Here is a 19,613-nt window from a genome sequence, read left to right as displayed (position 1 = left end):
AGAGGCTAGATCATTGGGCAGTTGATTACACTATATAATAGAGTTCTAAGTCAGGAGTTCTTGTCATTTGTGCTGTGAACTTTAATATTATGATAACTGTATTTCAAAAGAATTGGTCTCTTTTGTAGTCCTGTGTATTTTACTTTATTCATTTAAAAATGTAATTTGGAGAAGGGGCTCAGAAAGGTTCACAATATTAAAAAGGTTAAGAACCACTGAGTAAGGTCTCTTGTAATTCTCACAGATCTGTAATTCCATTTCTAAAGTTCAGTGACCTAAGCAGTTGCCAGAGTAACCTATTTCTTTAAACCCAAAATTAAAATAGGCAAGTGCATTGATTCCTCAGTTTTAGATAAGAATGCTCCATGATACAGGCCTATTCTTTTGGAAATGAGACATTCTTTCATTGGATTTCAGAAGAAAGGAAATCTGTCATGTTGTCAAAAGAGACTGTTACTTTTCACAGAACTTAATGGTGTTTTTCTGGACTCCAAGAATATTGTGATTTCTTCAGTGTGGACAAATACACACCCCTTTCCCCCATCCTCTACCCATTACCAGTACAAATCAGGACCATTTTTCAAGAGCAGCTATGACTGAAAACTTGTTCTTTCTATGACCACCCTTCTGATTATTGGTCCCTCCAAACCTGGCTAGGCTGATTCTCCAGTGCCAGGCACTGAGCCTTTCCACATTGGTACTACCTATCCAAGTGTACATACCATTTCATAGCCTCTTGGAAGCCAGGGTAAACTCCTTCACATTGTGAGTCACTGGGGGAAGGCTTCGGTGGAGTGAATCCTTAAAGTGAATAACTTATCACATTGAGTCTCAGTTCAGTTTTGTGGAAAAATATACCAATATCGAATCTACCAGGAAAGCTAAGTGCACAATGAGGCCAAAGGTATCTAGAGATTCTTTTGTCTTCATTAATAAAAACAGGAGCCTTATTTACATCTGATCAAAGATTAGATCCTAAGTATTTCCTTTTTCTGTAACTTATCCTTTACCAGCAATCACCTAGCCCAGGGGCAGGGGTGGGGGGACCTGAGGCCTCAAGATCATATGTGGCCCTCAAGTGTGGCCCTTTGCTTGAACACAAATCCTCAGTATTTGTTCTGTAAAACTTGGACTCAATCAAAAAGTCACTATCAAGGACCTTGAGGCTGCAGGTTCCCCACCCCAATCTAGCCCAAAGGGACCTCAAAGGCATTGTGGCCCACAATATTCTCCAGTGCTGCCTGAACCAGATCAAAATGTAATTGGGAAATATTTTGCAAAATTTTAAAAAATACAATAGAATACTGATGACACTAAAATATAGTTTTCTAAGTTGTTATACAACCTACAGGAATCCTTATTTACAGTTTAGTAACCTCCATTTCTATTTGTGTTTGACACTGGTTAGCACACAGAAAGGTGGGCTTTGGTGTAAAAGAAATCCCTCAGTTCTACAAAGATACTTTTGATCTTTGTAATATTTGTGTAATATTTGAGCTAAAATCACAAGATGAGTACAAGTTGATTCAGAAACCATGTGATCTACACCTCTGAAATGAAGAGATTCATAGTTTTCAAGGGCTACAATATCACTTTCTGTCAGTAATTATACATATAACCTGAGATAACTGCTTTTAACATACTTTCATTGAATGTTTTCCTATAAGCTCCTTAAGGGCAAGGAACTACATTTTCATTGGATGTCCCCCATCCATAACATGAATTGCCTCTTTATTTCTACTTATCAGAATCTCTAGTTTCTTTTAAGACTCAGCACAAGTGCCCTTTCTGCATGAAATCTTCCCTGATCCCTCCACACCAGTTGCTCCTTCCCTCAACTTCTCTGGGCTTTCTCTTTCCTCCTCCTTTTTCTCTGTAAAACCTCTTCTTTCTGCTGAGGTTAGGAAAAGGGTCAAGCAAAAGGGAGGTGCATTATGTTTGTGCTACTTTCCTAACAATATTATCATGAGAAGCAAAAAATGTGTAGTACTTACTCTGTAGCTACTATTCCAAACCTCCACTCACACTGACAGACTGGATCCCCAGAAGTTAGCTAGCTACTTGGCCCCTCAGTGTTCTGATGAACCCTGAGGTACTGGGGGTATATACTATACTAATGCTATACTCGTAAGCCTCCATTATTATGTTCCCCAGCTGTCATGATTTATCAGTTCCTATCAATTAGACAAACAAATGGCTCTTAGAAAATGGTATTTTACTAATTTTGCATAGTAAGAACAATTAGAATAAAACATACCCCTAAAAGTCTGAAAGATTCTATTACCAGGATATATATGTATACATAGTCTTGGAAAAAGTGAGCTCAGCCTTAGAAAGCAAAGGGCTAACAAACTACTACAAGTCCTTTTGCTGGAATCCTCAAGTATTTCCCCAGATGGTAAAGATTTTTGGTACTGATTTTCTGGGCTCTTTATAAAGTTTTGCATATGTCTTTCTTCATTGCATCCAGTCGGTCTTTGCCTACGGCAGCAGACATTGAGATCAGCCACTGTGGTCCCATGGATTCTGCTATGGTGCCAATGAAAAAGTTCAAATACTCTGGGTATCTTAAGTTTACAAGGTTCAGCTAAGAGGAAGTGGAAGGAAAGGACCCTCTCCAAGCAATTCCTTCTCAGGAGCTTTGCTGAAGGCTTCTACCACTACAACTTCCCAACTTCAAATTAGCCTGATGATGTCATACAGACCCCACGTGGTGAAACCAAGTGCTTTAACCAACTCAACAGATTTCTCTTGCAGCTAGTTGAACTACTGAGGACATCCAGGGCTTTTTCACACCTAGAAAAGAATCCAGGCCTATTCCCACTGATAAAAGATATCAGGACATAGCATCTAGTCACTTGTTTTAAGCTGTGTGGAGTAACTTGATCAATTTACTCAATGCTCCTTTCCCTACCCTTATAAGTACAAAGAGGTTTATAATCATAAAGTATTATAAAAAAGTCAAGTCAACATGCATGTGTTCCATGTATTAAACACTTACTTTGAGCCAGGCACTCTGAAGAGTACTAGGAATACTTGTGTTTGTCCGTTCTAGAAGAGGACCATGACATCAGGGAAATGATGACATTACTTGCAGTTGGCTGATTTGAGTGAAGAAGGGCTGTGCAGATCACCAGCCTCACTTTCTCCTCCAGAACCATCTAGATCCAGTGGCCAAATATTCATCAAGATGACTAGAGATGACCCAGGATACATTGGGAGACCCTAGCTCTTTTAGCCCAAGGTTCTTTTCTGGTTCTCACTTTGAGTGAGGTGATACCCATTGTGAATAGGCCTCTTTAAGAAGTGAATCAAGGGGGGGGGGGGGGGGCGGAGCCAAGATGGTGGAGTAGAAAGACGCACATACACTACGTCCAAACCCACTGCCCATAAAATATCTGTAAAAAAAAAAAGAATCACCAGCGAATTCTGGAGCAGCAAAAGCCACAGAACAATCTCTGGAGATTTCTGCTCCAGAGAGCCTGAAAACCTCTTGCAAAAGGTCCCTCGCACCCCGGATCTGGAGCAGAGCCCAACCCTGCCTCGGCGGCGAGGCGCGGAAACGAGCGGATCCGAGCAGGCTTCAGGGACAGAATCTCCAGCAGCCGTGTGGGTCCCTCCACCCACAGGTGACAAGGGTCGGTGAGAGGGTCTCTTTGGCGGGTCGAGAGGGGAGTGGGGTGCCCCCATAGCTCAGGCCCCCTCGGGAGGCGGCAGCAGAGGCGGGAGCAGACCAGGGCTCCCCAAGCAGGCAGGACCCTGGATCCATTGTTGAAGGTCTCTGCATGAACCCCCTGAGGGAACTGAGCCTGAGAGGTGGCCCTGCCCTGACCTCAGCACCTGAACTTAATCTCACACTGAATAGCAGCCCTGCCCCCGCCCAAAGCCCTGAGGCTGGGAAGCAGCATTTGAATTTCAGACCCCAAGTGCTGGCTGGGCAGATCTGGAGGCGAGGTGGGGGTGGAGAGGACACTCAGAAGTCAAGTCACTGGCTGGGAAAATGCCTAGAAAAGGGGAAAAAAATAAGACTATAGAAGGTAACTTTATTGGTGAACAGGCATTTCCTCCCATCCTTTCTGATGAGGAAGAACAATGCTTACCATCAGGGAATGACACAGAAGTCAAGGCTTCTGTATCCCAGCCCACTCAATGGGCTCAGGCCATGGAAGAGCTCAAAAAGGATTTTGAAAATCAAGTTAGAGAGGTGAAGGAAAAACTGGGAAGAGAAATGAGTAACATGCAAGCAAAGCATGAAAAACAAGTAAACACCCTGCTAAAGGAGACCCAAAAAAATGCTGAAGAAAATAACACCCTGAAAAATAGGCTAACTCAATTGGCAAAAGAGGTTCAAAAAGCCAATGAGGAGAAGAATGCTTTCAAAAGCAGAATTAGCCAAATGGAAAAGGAGATTCAAAAGGTCACTGAAGAAAATAGTTCTTTCAAAATTAGAATGGAACAGATGGAGGCTAACAACTTTATGAGAAACCAAGAAATCACAAAACAAAACCAAAAGAATGAAAAAATGGAAGATAATGCGAAATATCTCATTGGAAAAGCAACTGACCTGGAGAATAGATCCAGGAGAGACAATTTAAAAATTATGTGCCTACCTGAAAGCCATAATCAAAAAAAGAGCCTAGACATCATCTTTCATGAAATTATCAAGGAAAACTGCCCTGAGATTCTAGAACCAGAGGGCAAAATAAGTATTCAAGGAATCCACAGATCACTACCTGAAAGAGATCCAAAAAGAGAAACTCCTAGAAACATTGTGGCCAAATTCCAGAGTTCCCAGGTCAAGGAGAAAATATTGCAAGCAGCTAGAAAGAAACAATTCAAGTATTGTGGAAATACAATCAGGATAACACAAGATCTAGCAGCCTCTACATTAAGGGATCGAAGGGCATGGAATAGGATATTCCAGAAGTCAAAGGAACTAGGACTAAAACCAAGAATCACCTACCCAGCAAAACTGAGTATAATACTTCAGGGGAAAAATTGGTCTTTCAATGAAATAGAGGACTTTCAAGCATTCTCAATGAAAAGACCAGAGCTGAAAAGAAAATTTGACTTTCAAACACAAGAATGAAGAGAAGCATGAAAAAGTAAATAGCAAAGAGAAGTCATAAGGGACTTTACTAAAGTTGAACTGTTTACATTCCTACATGGAAAGACAATATTTGTAACTCTTGAAACTATTCAGTATCTGGGTACTAGGTGGGATTACACACACACACACACATGCACACGCATACGCACACACACATAGAGACAGAGTGCACAGAGTGAATTGAAGAGGATGGGATCATATCTTAAAAAAAATGAAATCAAGCAGTGAGAGAGAAATATATTAGGAGGAGAAAGGGAGAAATGGAATGGGGCAAATTATCTCTCATAAAAGAGGCAAGCAAAAGACTTATTAGTGGAGGGATAAAGAGGGGAGGTGAGAGAAAAACATGAAGTTTACTCTCATCACATTCCACTAAAGGAGGGAATAAAATGCACAGTCATTTTGGTATGAAAACCTATCTTACAATACAGGAAAGTGGGGGATAAGAGGAAAAGCAGGGTGGGGGGGATGATGGAAGGGAGGGCATGGGGAGGAGGGAGCAATTTGAAGTCAACACTCATGGGAAGGGATAGGATCAAAAGAGAGAACAGAAGTAATGGGGGACAGGATAGGACAGAGGGAAATATAATTAGTTCTTACACAACACTGCTATTATGGAAGTCATTTGCAAAACTACACAGATTTGGCCTATATTGAATTGCTTGCCTTCCAAAGGGAAGGGGTGGGGAGGGAGGGAGGAAGAGAAGTTGGAACTCAAAGTTTTAGGAACAACTGTCTAGTACTGTTCTTGGCACTAAGAAATAAGAAATACAGGTAAAGGGGTATAGGATGGAGACAAGGGCAGAGAGGGATGATAGAAGAGAGTGCAGATTGGCACACAGGGGCAATTAGAAGGCTTGGTGTTTAGGGGTGGGGGGAGGGGACATAAAGGGAGAAAATTTGGAACCCAAAATTTTGTGAAAATGAATGTTAAAAGTTAAATAAATAAATAAATAAATTATATAAAAAAAATAAAAAATAAATAGAAGTGAATCAAGGGATGATCTCTTTAATTAAAAAAAAAAACAAACAAACTGGGAGGAGAAGACCCCCAGAGTTCCTGGCCAAAAGAGAAAAGGTTACTATTTACTATTTACATTCACTCTGTGCTAGGACAAATACAAGCGTGAAGAAGACAGTCCCAATCCTGAAGGAGATTACATATAGTAATGTAGGAATGAATGAATTCTATAGAGCAATGGAGGAAAATAACACATACAATGGAATGGAAAAGCAGAGAGGGAAAATTTGAACGTACCTGCAGGGGTTTGGGGTGGGGGTAGGGGAATACTAGACAAAGTCCAGGCTGCCTTGCAGCCTGGGGATGAGTGATTATAGGGTTGGCCTGGGCACCTTCCCTAAAGCAGAAATTCTGAGAGGACTCTCATGATTAAAGGGACAGGCTGCAAGGATAAGAAGTGACTCCAGTGTAAGTAATCCAGGAATGGAGTGACCCTCCAGGGTGAAGGGTTTTCTATGGTATGGTGGAGAAAGTGCAGGTTGGTGGTGGTGGTGGTGGTGGTGGTTGTCCTTTGTCTTCAAAGAGGACCACAATGACATCACCATTGTAAAGTGAAATTTCAGTGTATCCAACTGTGGCTGACAAGACCAATATGAGCTCGGAATGCTCTACCACAGATTGGGCACAGATAGCCCATGTGAATATTTGGGGTGGATATCCCAAATTTCCACATCCTGTGTTTACTTTGTGCTGTCTCAGTTCTGCTTTGCTCAAAGATGTGCGCATGCCATTCTGGTCCTGTGCCAGTATCTCCCATGTTGCACATGTTCCAAAGTTCTTGAGAGAGACTTTGAGAGTGTCCTTGTATCAATTCTTCTGGCCACTATGTGATGGCCTGCCACATGTGAGTTCTCCATAAAATAAGCATACATGTTGCATTCAAACAATGTGGCGAACCCATCAGAGTTGTGCTCTCTGAAGCATAGTTTGAATATTTGGCAGTTCAGCTTGAGCAAGGACTTCAGTATCTGGTACTTTATCCTGCCGGGAGATCCTCAGAATCTTCCTAAGACAGTTCAAATGGAAGCGATTCAGTTTCCTGGCACGGTGTTGGTAGATGTCCACATTTCACAGGCATACAACAAGGTCAGCACAACAGCTCTGTAGACCTTCGGTTTAATAGTCAGTCTAATACTTCTTCTCTCCCAAACTTTTCTTTGGAGCCTCCCAATCACTGAGCTAGCTCTGACAATGCATGCATCAACCTCATTGTCAATGTGTACATCCCTGGAAAGTACACTGCCAAGATAAGTGAACTTCTTCACGCATTCAAAACGTCTCCATTTGTTGTAAATGATGGTTCCACATATGGATGGTGTGGTGGTACCTGATGGAACACCTGTGTTTTATTGGTGTTAATTATTAAGTCAAAATTAGCATAGGCAGCAGAGAATTGATCCATACTTTGTTGCATCTCAGCTTCAGAGGCTGCATTGAGTGCATAATCATCGGCAAACAGAAAATCATGCATAAACACTCCCTCCACTTTGGTCTTGGCTTGTAGCCTTTTCAAATTGAAAAACTTACCATCAGTATGGTAGTTGACCTTGATGCCGTGTTCATCCTCATTGAAAGCATTTGTCAACATGGCTGCAAACATCATATTAAAAAGCATGGGAGCAAGCACACAGGCTGTTTAACTCCATTGGTGACTGGGAAGGCACGAGAGCATTGTCCATTATCCAGAATCCCAGCAAACTTGCCATCATGAAATTGATGTGCAATATTGATAAGCTTCTCCAGGCAACCAAATTTTGACATAATTTTTCATAAGCCCTCACAACTAACAGCATCAAAGGCCTTGGTCAGATCTACAAACGTTGTATATAGACCTCTGTTCTGCTCCTGGCATTTCTCCTGGAGTTGTCAGGCAGCAAAGACCATATTGACTGTTCTTTGGCCCTTTCTGAAGCCATGCTAGCTCTCAGGTATATGACCATCTTCCAGGTGAAGGATCAGCCTATTAAGGAGGACTCTAGCAAGAATTTTGCCAGCAATGACTAAGAGAGAGATCCTACTGTGATTGTCACAAAGACGATCTATTCCCTTTACCTTCATAGAGAGAGACAATGGAGGCATCCTTGAACTCTTGGGGGATAACCTTCTCTTACTATATAACTTAGAAAATTTTAATCAGCTTTTGTATGAGCAATGGTCCCCCTACTTTGTAAATCTCAGTTGGAATAGAATCAGCACCAGGTGCTTTGCCACATGAAAGGAGCCTAAAGACCCTCAAAACCTCTTCTTCAGTTGGAAGTTCAGCTAAGGAGGAACTGACTTCAACGTGAAGTAAATGGTCAATGGCCTCAGCATTGATTGATGATGGTCTGTTGAGAACACTATGAAAGTGTTCATCCCATCTCTCTAGGATCATGTCCTTATCACTAACCAATGTGGCTCCATCAGGACCGAGTAGTTGTGATGCACCATAGGTTTTTGGTCCATAAATAGCTTTCAGCGAATCATAAAAGCACTTTGGATTGTTACTATCAGCATAAAACTGAATTTCATCTGCCTTCTTACTGAGCCAGTAAGCTTTGCTTGTACTTGCTTTTGATGGAATTAAATGCTGTCTTCTTAGAGGTGGATGAACTATCCTGCTGGCAAATCCTGTGGAGTTCTCATTTTTCATTTAGCAACTTCTAAATTTCCCCATCATTTTCATCAAACTAGTCTTGGTGTCTGAGAGTGTTCTGACCCTGATGAGCAAATGGAGTGCTATATACCAAATCTCTGAAAGCTGCCCACTCCTTTTCTGCTGCACTGTTGCCAACTGTATGTTGGCTCAACTTTCACTCCAAGTTAGCAACAAAGTGCTCATGTTCAGAGAAGAGCTCTAATTTGTTGACATTAGTTCTTCAGGTAGTCATTTTGCCTTGGGTGTGGCACTTTTGATGAATATGAATATTTAGCTTGGAAAGAATAAGTCTATAATCAGCCCAGCACTCTGCACCACACGTTGCCTTTGTCACTCTCACATCTTGTCTGTCTCTTCTCCTTACAATCACATAGTCTATTAGATTCCAATGTTTGCTGTGAGGGTGCATCCACGAAGTTTTATTGCATTTAGCTAAACAGAAGACAGTGTTGGTGATGAGAAGATCATGTGATGCACAAGTCTTCAGCAGTAAATGATCATTGCTCTTGCTGTTTCCTACTCCATTCCTTCCTAGGACTCCCTGCCAAGTCTGGTAGTCTGAGCCTACTCTAGCATTGAAGTTGCCCAGAATTATAAGTTTGTCCTCTTTTGGCCCTTTGATGATAAGGGTTTGTAGGTCTTCATAAAATTTTTCTTTGACCTCATCAGGGTTTGTCATGGTGGGAGCATAGGCACCGATGATGGTGGCATGGCATTTTCCTGTGTGTGGCAATCACATTGTCATGAGCCTGTCATTCACTCCTTTTGGCAGGCATACCAGCTTGCTGATTAGTTTTGATTGCAAAACCCATGACAACTTCATGGTGCTCTCCTTCACTGAGTCCACTTTAGAAAAAGGTGTATCCAGTTCCAACTTCAGTAAGCTGGCCTTCATTTGTCAACCTTGTTTCACTCAGGGCTGCTATTTGGGTGTGATACCTATTCAGTTCTCTTGCAACAAGAGCAGCTCTTCTTCCAGGTCTACTGGATTTTGTGTTGTCTATTAGTTTGTGCACATTCCATGTGCCGATTGTGAGTGGAATCATCTTTGCAGATGTTTTCATACATTTTGTACATTTTTTTGTGTTTCGACCACATAGTGGGATTCACTGCCTGCCATGGCAATCAGCCCAGGGTTGGGTAAGCAGACAATGTTTAGGGCACCTTTTCTAGCCTCCTTCCTCACACCAGGAGGTGAGCAGTGCGATCCTTAAAAGGTTGCTCAGACATCCAGGGGGCTGCCGAGTCCCACCACTGCTTCCAGTGAGAAATGACCCTATGGCCTGGGCTGCCTGTAGGCAGGGTTATGATTACAGCTCCCAGTGTATCTGCACCTGCTGCTTCACCAGTTGCCTTTCGCCACAGGATTTTAAGTCATAACAATGAAATGGTATGGGCGATGTCTTTTGATTCGTGCGTAAATTGGATTTAAGTGAGGCAGAGTTGCATGAAGTCGTCAGCCTCACTCTCTCCTCCAAAGTCAAGATGGCTGGCAATGGCTCAGCATACAGTGGATGACCTTGGCATCTTCAATGTCTAACCAAGCGTTAAGCATTCCACTTCGCCTGCTTCATCTGCCTTCATGGCCATTGGAACAACTTGTTCTTGTCTGCCCAATCTACCAGAGGAAGTCTTCACATGCTTGGAGTAGACACCTCCCCTAACTCACCAATGGGTTTGAGACCCCTTGGTTATCTTCAACCTGGTTTGGCCCGTCTGCGGAAATGGTTTACCAGGGTGTGGCCGCTGCTCATGCTGCAGCTTCTTGGAGTCACAGGTGAGAGTTAGGTGGACCAGATGGACACCAAAGGTGGAAAGAGCCCTGAAAAGGGCTTGGCAGCCATCACATCAAAGGTACTGATCCTCCCTGAACACACCCTACACCCAATGTACAATGATTGAATGACTAGAAGGTACCCTCTGAGGATCAGAGAGGGTGGAGCAGCAAAAGCATTGGGAGCCTCTCAAAAGGTTGGGTCACTATTAGGTAATCATTCCTTCTAAATGCTATCTAAATGATAGAGATGAGTCAACAATACAGCCTGTAGAGGAAGGAAGGTGTGATTGGCTTAGTCTTCCTCCTTAAAATGAATGTGAGCCTTTATTACCCTTAGAATAACATGTCAGTCTCTGTGTCTTTGCCACTGCTTTCCCTGTGCTTGCAAAACCATTCCCTCCTCTCTTTCCCTTCTCCTTGAAATCCTACTCATCCTTCAAGGCCCCATTCAAGTACTGCATCTTCTATAAAGCCTTCCTTTTCTTCTTCTCAGTGCACACCCCACCCCCCATCATCAAGTCATTCCTCCAAACTCTGATAGAATTTTGTTTTGTGCCCCTTTTATACTCTTATCTTGTTCTATTTTGTATAAGATTTATTTGTATCCAGTCTCATCTTTTATACTACTCTATAAGCTCCATGTAAGCAAGATTTTGGCCATCTTTGATTTCCATCAGTATTTTGAACATGGTAGACAATAAATATGTGTAGGTGAATGAGTGAATAAATGAATTCATATATATGTGTGTATATATGTGATTTGACCACTTTTTCATATTTATATTTTGAAATTCATATTAGAGCACTAGCCTCAGCTCACTCAGAATTAAGAGTTGAATTGATTCAGGCGGGACTTAATCTAAGCTAATATGTCCCACCAGGGAGCTGAGAATATCTCTTGGGTCCTTGTTTGACATGAATTGCTACCTTTCTTCTTCCAGTTAAAAAAAAAAAGGAAAGAAAAAAGTCATCACCAGGCTTTTCTATTAAGCAAGAACAGTTTTTAGTTTGGGGAAATCTATTAAAGTTTATTTTATGATTTTATTATCTCTAGTTCTTTTTTCTCTGGCCAAACTCTTAGACTACATCGTGGTCACATTAAAATTATAAGGAAAAGGACCCTTAATAACTTTTTGATAATAACAAAAGTTCTGAGTTAATTTAAATTAATTTTGTACCTTGGTATTAATAACTATACAGCTATTATGCAGCCATTAATGATGATACAGCTATTATAATTACAGCTATTGTAATAAATGAGGAAATGATTTCGCTGGTTAAAGAGAAACATTATATTATCATCTGCATAAAACGGTAATTTTTTCTCTCCTGCAAATACTTCATTAGCATATACATTCTTGTCTCTTTATATTGGCCATGACAGAGAACACCTATCCTGCATATCCTTATTGGTTGTAGATCATAAAATCCCCTAAAAGATAATAGGAAGATGGTTTGTTTCTACAGCAAATATTAACACTTTCAAAGGGAAAAATCATGGACTACTCATAATGCTATATTTTTTACAGCCTTTAGAAAAGTAGGGATTGATATTTGAAAAGAAATGTCTTTGTAAAATAATAATAAAATAATATAATCCTGTTATTCAGCCTAAATTCCTTTTTTGGTTTATGATATCTACCGAAATGGAAACAGTTGATACAACCATAGGATTCATAGCTATGAAAGCTCTTATAGATTTTCTAGTGAGGCATTGGAAAGAGCCCTAGATTTGGAGTTGGGAATCAGGGGACCTTGGGTCAAATGTGTGTTCCCAGAGCTACTACCCGTGTGAGCGTAAGTAAGTCACTTACCCTCTTTAAGTCTCAGTTTCCTCATGCCATGAGGTGGATGGATTAGGTGATCCTCTAAGGTCCTTCCTAGCACCAATTGGACCCATTACTTGTATACAGAAGAAAATTGAAGCCCAGAATAGTGAAGTCTCCAAGGTGAGTAAAAGCAGAGATTAGATACAAAGGTCTTCTGACTCCAAATTCAGGACTCTAGCTGTAGCATCATGCTAATCCACAGTAATCATTTTAATTTATTGGGGAGAGTTTTAACTCATTGCAAAGTGACTCATTGCAGGAAGGGTCAAAGCTGTCATGTCCTTTATGGTTGGTGGACAGTACAGTTCTCTATGAGGAATTTAGGCTGTTGAGAAGGAGACATTGCTCCTAGGACTAATGGAAATTTTATAAAGCCAGTGCGGTCCTGATCATTTGATCTTAGGGGAGAGTTTTATAATCAGGATTTAATGATATAAATGTCGATGGTTGGAACATTCAAGGACATCTTTCCCAGCTTTGTGAATAAAAGATATTATCACCTCGTATAAAGTAGGAAGGAGAGATGAGGTGCATGATCCTGAACTGTGCATCTGGGACTAGTTTAAGGCACAGTGCTTTGTAAAATCTGGTAGTAAAAACCAGACTCCCCTGAAGCTTTATTATTTGGCAGTTTAGCAACAGTCCAGTTTATTCCTTCACGTAATATATTCACATCCAGTATGGATTCCTAAGTCTGACCTAGCTGAAAAGGTTTAATTCACTGAAAACCGTTTTTGATTCTTATGATAACTTTTACGTCAGAGGTATATGAGTTCATATTCTACTGACAAAATGTAGTACTACCTTACTTAATGGCAGCAGCTTTGAGAGGGGCTGGAGTTTCCTTAATAATCTGAGTCACTCCATTATGAATGACATAGGTATGGGGCATCCAGTTTCACTTTATCCTATATGTCTGCTCCATATACAAAAAGGAATACTTACTTCCACCTCAAATTTTACTACAGTGATTTTCATCTGACACTTCCAAAGGTCAGCATCAGAAAATGTTCCTTTCTGGTGTGATGTAGTTAACAGTTGACATTTACATAGCATTTTCTAATTTACAAAGCACTTTTCATAATGTGCAGAGTTAGGATGATGTAATACATTGAGTAGAGGAATAGGAGCTGAGAATGGATGGGTTCAGATCTCACCTTTGGGACTTAATAGCTTACTCCTCTGGACCTCAGCAAACTCTAAGACTAGACATTAGAGAGATTGTGGAGGGACTTCTCATACCAACAAAATCATAGATCCTTGACATTTTTGAGCATCAATACATGCTTTTTTTCCCCCTTAAATAAACCATTTTTATAGGCAACTCCCAGTGAGGGAATTCAAGTAATCAATACAGAATAGCACTTGCAATTAACTGATAGCCTTAAGGAGTTGTCTGGGGCACTGAGAAGTTAAGTGACTTGTCCAAGGTCACATAGCCAGTAGGATCAGAGGAGGGATCAAGCCTTTTTGACATTGAGGTCATTTTCTATCCACTCCTCTGGATGAAATATACCATTTCATGAGATACGCAATGATTACAAGGACATCTGTACAATATTTTCAGATTCTCAAGATGATAATGGGAGCAGAGATATTCAGCTAGAAAAGGCCTTAGGAGTCTTCTAGTACCACTTGTTTATTTTACAGATGAGAAAACTGAGGTCTACAGAGGTTAAATAACTTACCCAAGGTCAAACACAGCTGGGAATTGAACTTAGATCCTGGGATTCCAAGTTCATCCCTTTCCCTTGTACCACACTTCCAATCCACTTATCTTTTTAACCTCAGATAAAGTTATCCTCTTTGACCCTCAAAACTACCCTGTCAGTGAAGAAAGATCAAAGGGTGAGTTGAACAGGGTCATACAACTAGTAAGAGTCTAAGGTGAATTTCACACCTAGGTCTTTCTGGTTCCATGTTCTTTATCCGGGAATGAGCTGGAGTAAGCCCCTACATGTTCTCAAAATCCTATTATTACATTTTCTGCATGAACCTCAGAAATGAGTAAATGCTCCTATCTGGAGATTCTTTTATTCTTTTATTAATTTTATAGACTTAAGTGGTAAAGAAAATGTAAATAATTCAGATGGAACTAAAAGTATACCATGCGTACTTTCCCCCCCAAAAGCCAGTTTGTTATTACCAGCACACTTCTGTCTCCATCTATCATAACCATCTCATTTGATCTACACAAAAAATGTAGAAGAAAATAAGTTCAGGGATTATTCCCATTTTATAGATGAGGAAACTGAGACACTACAGGTTGAAGTGGTATGCCTAAGATCACACAAATAAGTGTCAGAGCTTGGAATGAAAAATATATCTTTGGAATTAAAATCTGGTGTATTTTTCACTACCTTTAGGGGTGTTCTAGGGACCAATGAACCAGTTAGTAAGAGCTGGTTGTTAAATTTTCAGTGTGATCATTTATATCTCAGAAATAGAGTAAATCTGATAAACAGGACTTGACAATACTTTGTTGATGTGATAGTGATGGTAAAAATATTCATGTAGATTAAACTTTAAAATGTGTCATTTATACATCTTTTTCCAGATAGAGAGTTATTAAATATTTACCAAACACACCCTTAACTATGTCTCACTTACCTTTGTAGTTAGAAATCACTGACAGGGAAAGTATCTCATATCAAGAACACCAGGAAATGTTCCCAGGAGAATAAACATTAGCACAGCGAGTTTGGAGTAAATAGTCCTACTACTTTTATTATCGGCTGGGAGAGGATGCAGAGCTCTGGGTATTCACCTGACTAAATGACAAGATGAAATTCTAAAACTGGTTTATAAAGAGACATTGTTATGTGTAGGACTCTCTTTTTCCCTTTGACACAAATGAAAAGATGATTATATATGTGCTTTCCTCTGGAAAAACAAGAATTAAGGAAATGTATAGTTCACGTTGATACAGCAATTTATAGTTTACCAAATCCTTCCTCCACAACAACCCCATGAGGAAGGACGTATGAATTGTATTATCCCCTTTATACAAAGGAGGCAAATGAGAACCAGAGGTTGAGTGAATTGACCAAAGTCACATAGCTGATAACTGGTGGAACCAAGTTTCTCTTTTCATATCATCTTGGCAGCCTGGGTTTGAAGTATGCCAAAGGCATTCACCTTGCTGGAAATCATTTTTTCCTATCCAAGTCTTTTATACAGTTTTATTCTGAATATTGCTTCATCTCTAAATCTCCAAAATATTTTTCCTTTCTTTTGACTTCATTGACAATGAAGTAGTATATCATGCTGAAGAGCTGACAAGTGGATGATCATTTTTTCATCCCGCAATGTAAGTGACTGATAGGAAAACCTTTTATGGGAATCATTTTTGAGAAGGGAGAAGGAAGGAGAAGAGATATCAGGATACAGGGTGCTTGCTGATATCAAAGAGCCAGAAAGAGGAGGCCAGGCACTGAAGATCAACTCTTTTACTCTCTGACTTCCTTTAGCACAAACTTATTTGTTTTCAAAAATGTGGAAACAAGAATTATACAGCTCTGCTTCAAGGAAACATTAACTAGGACTCGAGTATAGTTCTTCATAAGTCTTTCGTTGATTATATGCATAGATATATAGATACAGATATATGTTTCTCTGTATATAAATCTTTATTTTTCTATCTACCTAGTGCCTCCAGTACTCAATAATCAATGGGTTCACAAACTTGTGTTAAGTGCCCACTATTTGTCACACGCTGTGTAGAGCACTAGGAATACCAAAATAGACAAAAACACTCTGCCCTCAAAGTGGGGAGATGTGTGTGTTTGTCTTCATTGCCGAAGAAGATCATGTCATCAGAGAAATGATGACGTGACTTGCACTTGACTTTGTTTTGAATGAGGAAGGGCTGTGCAGGCCACCAGTCCCACTTCTCTTCCAGAGCCATCTGAATCCAGTGACCAGATATTCATCAGGATGACTGGAGATGACCCAGGATGAGACAATTGGGGTTAAGTGACTTGCCGAAGGTCACATAGCTAGTGAGTGTCAAGTGTCTGAGGTGAGATTTGAACTCAGGTCCTCCTGACTCCTGCACTGGTGCTCTATCCACTGCACCACCTAGCTGCTCCCAAAGGGGGGGAAGATAACAAGTAAACAAATATATACGAAAAGCTATATATAAGATAAACTGGGAAATAAGCCCATTAGGACTCTTTCTGCAATACTCTCAAGAAGGAATTATGAAGAAACACCCTTTTAATCATAGCCATATTTAAGAAATGGGACTAGTAGCAGAACCAAGATGGTAGAGATCAAAGAGAGTTTGATTAGGTTTGGCAGGTTGTAGCAATGGACTTGAGGGGCTACCAGCCACAAAAGTCTTACACTTCTGTAAGTGTGAATTTTAGGCTTCATAAAATAAATGTGTTACCTCATTTATAAGTCTGATTATAGCAAAATTTAGCACATTGTACTGCTGGCAAGTACATTGCAAAGCTTAAGAGATTTTCCAAATACGATTACAGAAAGACTGTTTCCCTGTGGTCTGGTTCTGTAAATTGGCAGAGGATTCTGAGGGTTCTTGGAATTTGCCCTGGGTGAAAAAATACATTGTTTAACATCTTCTCTAAAGAATTCCTGAGGCTGGAGCGAGAAGTCGGATCTGTATCCTTGTCTTGATTTTGCCACTTTAAACACTAGGACATTTATAAAGTGATTCCACTTTTCTTCAGGGTCTCACTGGCATATAGAATTTAATTCGGTATCAAAAATACTTATTAAGTGCCTACTGTGTGCAAAAACACTCTGGCAAGCAAAATTGTAACTAGGGTAGTATTGGGAACTTTCTCCCAAAGGGATAATTTCATTTTCCGACGGGATGCTTCCTCCAACCAGTAGCTGGACTCCTAGTTCCTGATCAACCCACCTCTTGCTTTCCTAGAGTCCTTGAGTGACATGGTAACTTTGAAGTATCTTAGGGCATATTTCTTCCAAAGTAGCCATACTTCTGGTGACGTGTCCCTTCACTCCAACATCTCTTACCCCAGGTGCAAAACCTCCTAAGTACAGTTCTGTTGCTACACAATACAAGCCCCAGCTAAAACCCCACTTTCTCCAAGAAGCCTTTACTGACTACCTTCCTCCCCAAATGCTAGTGCCTCCTCTCTATTGATTTGTTAGAATATAGTTGTTTTTATATTGTCTTCCCCTTCCCCCCTTAAGCCCTGAGCTCCTTCAGATCAGGGACTGTCCTGTGGGTTTCTTTGCATCCTCAGCTCTATAGTAGAGCCAACTCATCACAGAAAGGAGCCATAGGGGTGGAATGTATTTGCAGTGTAAAAAGGTCAGGGGAAAAGTGAACTTCCAGGGTGAGAAGGCTGTTATGGCATGTGGGGAAAAGTCCAGGGAATCAGGAATGGAGCCCTGCTTGTTGACTTTTCCTGTATTGTTTAGACTATTTAGCAACCCAAATCCCTTCAACTTGGAAATTCTATGACTCTGATTTTCATGCAGTGATCGTACAATCCAGTGGTTTGACTAAATAAATCAAATATTTAATATAGCCCTATGTCAAGGGGATTTGTAATACACAGATGGTATAAATGGCCTAGGTCTTGCTGGAGACAGTGTGTCTGTGTGTATGGAGGAGGGGGTAGTGAGTGGAGATTTTATATGCAAAATAATTTTTAAACCTTAAAATTCTACAGAAATGCCCATTCTTAGTATTGTTACTATTATTACCACACTTAAATTGAGTTTAAATCTCCATCTGGAAACCTGGGAAACCTTCCCCTACCACACACATAACTCCCCTCCCTCCCCCCAAAAAAACACCACACACACTCAAGAACCTAGAAGGTTAAAATCTATTACCTATTCATAGATACACTGGGCACAAGATATCTAAGGCAGATTTATCTACCTAATGTAATATCTAAGGGAGGAGGAAGCAACAAACACGTATTCTGCAACAAGTTCCTTACAATGACTCAAAGTCCAAAAAATCCCCCAATAAGAATTTTCTGACATATATGCATATATGTATATGTACATATATGTATATATGTTTCTGGCATGAAAAGACAAGATCATCCTTGGGTCTTCACTGATACGCAGTTCTCTAATTTCGTTGTTTTGTCTGCTGTACATTACTGTTTCATGGTGTTGTACTGTTCTCTGCTGCCATCTTTTCTTAGGTAATTCAAGGTATCCATACCACCTCATAGATATCCTTAATACTAATACAAAATATTTGATCCTAATACAAAAAGCCAACACTACCCCTCTTTGCCTGGCCAATAGTTAAAATTCTAGTCATGAGGGGCCAGAGTAAGTAAGCTCATCTACTTTTGTCTACATTTATTTATACATAGGTATACGTAAATATATACTCAGGGGCACGGTAATTGTGTTTCCTTTCCAGGGAAGCATTTCTGTTTTTTAGTCTCTCCTTCAGAGATCGTCATTCTCTTGAATTTACTTTAATCCTGATGCTAATTTCAGTCATAAACTCATACCTTGTAAACAGTTGTAGTGATCTTATTATATAGATCTCACCCCTGGCCTGCTTGTCCTTCTCCCAAACACCACAAAATAGTTCATGATTGATTTCCATAAGGGAACGGGACACAACATGCAAAACAGACATAAGAGACACAGGAGCCCCAACAATCACAATAAGTTATGTTGTAAATCTGAATCACTATGAACACGAGAAAACAATAACTCCTGTTAGTGACAAACCTATACTTGATATTCCTTTTCTCTCACTCTCTTCTGAACACTTTTCATTCTGGCTTCTGCCTTCATCACACAACTGAATGGCTCTTTCCAAGGTTAATAATGATCTCTTAATTTTCATATCTGATGGCCTCCTATCTGTCTGCCTGCTCCTCGTTAGCTTCCTTTGCAGGGTCTTTATCAAGGTCATGACCTCTAACCTTGAGTATCTCCTCAAGTTCTGTCCTGAGTCTTCTCTCCTTCGCACTACTTTACTGATCTCATCAGTTCCCATGAATTTAATTGTTATCTCTATGAAAATTATTCTCAAGTTTATTTGCCCCATCCTAACTTTCTCCTGACCTTCAGTCTCATGTCTCTAACTACCTATTGAATATCTCAAACTGAGTGTCCCATAAAACCACTCAACTTGTCCATAACTGAACTCATCATATCCCCCACTCCCCAAACTCTCCCTTCTTCCTTATTTTTCTATTACAAATAGCCAGGCTCTCATCCTAGGTGTCATCTTACACTTTTCACTCTTTCTTAGCTCC

The 19,613-nt window shown here is 40.4% G+C and overlaps 1 long non-coding RNA gene across 2 annotated transcripts in view; it reads right to left on the bottom strand.

The window, feature by feature from the left end:
• The window catches only part of LOC140501227 (uncharacterized), a 96,050-nt gene that overhangs the window by 60,502 nt on the left and 15,935 nt on the right, over positions 1 to 19,613 (bottom strand). The window lies entirely within an intron of this gene.

The sequence above is a fragment of the Notamacropus eugenii genome, chromosome 4 (genome assembly GCF_028372415.1).
Source record: "Notamacropus eugenii isolate mMacEug1 chromosome 4, mMacEug1.pri_v2, whole genome shotgun sequence".
NCBI lineage: Eukaryota > Metazoa > Chordata > Mammalia > Diprotodontia > Macropodidae > Notamacropus > Notamacropus eugenii.
The sequence above is the reverse complement of the archived record's forward strand: the minus strand, read 5'-3'. Positions and strand labels throughout refer to the sequence as shown.